This window comes from Danio rerio, chromosome 7 (assembly GCF_049306965.1).
Source record: "Danio rerio strain Tuebingen ecotype United States chromosome 7, GRCz12tu, whole genome shotgun sequence".
NCBI lineage: Eukaryota > Metazoa > Chordata > Actinopteri > Cypriniformes > Danionidae > Danio > Danio rerio.
In genome coordinates this window covers 815,001-817,500 of record NC_133182.1, presented here as the reverse complement: position 1 = coordinate 817,500, position 2,500 = coordinate 815,001, and the positions used below count along the sequence as shown (strand labels likewise).

The 2,500-nt window shown below is 35.2% G+C and overlaps 2 protein-coding genes across 44 annotated transcripts in view; one reads left to right on the top strand and one right to left on the bottom strand.

Moving 5' to 3' along the window:
- The window catches only part of nrxn2b (neurexin 2b), a 479,670-nt gene that overhangs the window by 146,101 nt on the left and 331,069 nt on the right, over positions 1-2,500 (bottom strand).
- Positions 1-2,500, top strand: part of alpk1 (alpha-kinase 1) — an 859,942-nt gene that overhangs the window by 673,282 nt on the left and 184,160 nt on the right. The window lies entirely within an intron of this gene.

Sequence of the window (2,500 nt, the reverse complement as noted above, 5' to 3'; positions counted from 1 at the left end):
AGTGTTTTGATTGTGTGTTGTGACTGTTGTGTGTGTTTTGAGTGTGATGTGTGCTATATTATTTGATTGTGTGTTGTGTGTGTTTTGATTGTGTGTTGTGTGTGTGTTTTCAGAATTTTGATCATGTGTTGTGTGTTTTGAAGGTGTTGTGTGTGTTTTGGTTGTTTTTAGATTTTAATTGTGTGTCTGTTTAGGCTGGTTTGTGTTTTGTGTGTGTTTTAAGTGTTTTGATTGTGTGTTGTGTGTGTGTTTTGAGTGTGTTGTGTGTGTTTTAAGTGTTTTGATTGTGTGTTGTTTGTGCTTTAATTGTGTTGTGTGTTTTAAGTGTGTTTTGTGTGTTTTAAGTGTTTTCGTTGTGTGTTGTGTGTGTTTTGAGTGTGTTAAGTGTGTTTTGAGTGTGTTGTTGTGTGTGTTTTATGTGTTTTGATTGTGTGTTGGGTGTGTGTTTTGAGTGTGTTGTGTGTGTTTAATGTGTTTTGATTGTGTGTTGTGTGTGCTTTAAGTGTTTTGTGTGTTTTAAGTGTGTTTTGTGTGTTGTAAGTGTTTTGATTGTGTGTTGTGTGTGTTTTGAGTGTGTTGTTGTGTGTTTTATGTGTTTGAATGTGTGTTGGGTGTATGTTTTGAGTGTGTTGTGTGTGTTTTATGTGTTTTGATTGTGTGTTGTGTGTGTTTTGAGTGTGTTGTGTGTGTTTTAAGTGTGTTTTGTGTGTTTTAAGTGTTTTCGTTGTGTGTTGTGTGTGTTTTGAGTGTGTTAAGTGTGTTTTGAGTGTGTTGTTGTGTGTGTTTTATGTGTTTTGATTGTGTGTTGGGTGTGTGTTTTGAGTGTGTTGTGTGTGTTTTATGTGTTTTGATTGTGTGTTGTGTGTGCTTTAAGTGTTTTGTGTGTTTTAAGTGTGTTTTGTGTGTTGTAAGTGTTTTGATTGTGTGTTGTGTGTGTTTTGAGTGTGTTGTTGTGTGTTTTATGTGTTTGAATGTGTGTTGGGTGTATGTTTTGAGTGTGTTGTGTGTGTTTTATGTGTTTTGATTGTGTGTTGTGTGTGTTTTGAGTGTGTTGTGTGTGTTTTAAGTGTGTTTTGTGTGTTTTAAGTGTTTTCGTTGTGTGTTGTGTGTGTTTTGAGTGTGTTAAGTGTGTTTTGAGTGTGTTGTTGTGTGTGTTTTATGTGTTTTGATTGTGTGTTGGGTGTGTGTTTTGAGTGTGTTGTGTGTGTTTTAAGTGTTTTGATTGTGTGTTGTTTGTGCTTTAATTGTGTTGTGTGTTTTAAGTGTGTTTTGTGTGTTTTAAGTGTTTTCGTTGTGTGTTGTGTGTGTTTTGAGTGTGTTAAGTGTGTTTTGAGTGTGTTGTTGTGTGTGTTTTATGTGTTTTGATTGTGTGTTGGGTGTGTGTTTTGAGTGTGTTGTGTGTGTTTTATGTGTTTTGATTGTGTGTTGTGTGTGCTTTAAGTGTTTTGTGTGTTTTAAGTGTGTTTTGTGTGTTGTAAGTGTTTTGATTGTGTGTTGTGTGTGTTTTGAGTGTGTTGTTGTGTGTTTTATGTGTTTGAATGTGTGTTGGGTGTATGTTTTGAGTGTGTTGTGTGTGTTTTATGTGTTTTGATTGTGTGTTGTGTGTGTTTTGAGTGTGTTGTGTGTGTTTTAAGTGTGTTTTGTGTGTTTTAAGTGTTTTCGTTGTGTGTTGTGTGTGTTTTGAGTGTGTTAAGTGTGTTTTGAGTGTGTTGTTGTGTGTGTTTTATGTGTTTTGATTGTGTGTTGGGTGTGTGTTTTGAGTGTGTTGTGTGTGTTTTATGTGTTTTGATTGTGTGTTGTGTGTGCTTTAAGTGTTTTGTGTGTTTTAAGTGTGTTTTGTGTGTTGTAAGTGTTTTGATTGTGTGTTGTGTGTGTTTTGAGTGTGTTGTTGTGTGTTTTATGTGTTTGAATGTGTGTTGGGTGTATGTTTTGAGTGTGTTGTGTGTGTTTTATGTGTTTTGATTGTGTGTTGTGTGTGTTTTGAGTGTGTTGTGTGTGTTTTAAGTGTGTTTTGTGTGTTTTAAGTGTTTTGATTGTGTGTTGTGTGTGCTTTAATTGTTTTGTGTGTTGTAAGTGTTTTGATTGTGTGTTGTGTGTGTTTTGTGTGTGTTGTGTGTGTTTTGAGTGTGTTGTGTGTGTTGTAAGTGTTTTGATTGTGTGTTGTGTGTGTTTTGAGTGTGTTGTGTGTGTTTTGATAGTGTGTTGTGTGTGTTTTAAGTGTTTTGATTGTGTGTTGTCTGTTCTTTAAGTGTGTTGTGTGTTTTGAGTGTGTTTTGTGTGTGTTGTGTGTGTTTTGAGTGTGTTTTGTGTGTTGTAAGTGTTTTGATTGTGTGTTGTGTGTGTTTTGGGTGTGTTTTGAGTGTGTTGTGTGTGTTTTGAGTGTGTTGTGTGTGTTGTAAGTGTTTTGATTGTGTGTTGTGTGTGTTTTGGGTGTGTTTTAAGTGTTTTGATTTTGTGTTGTCTGTTCTTTAAGTGTGTTGTGTGTTTTGAGTGTGTTTTG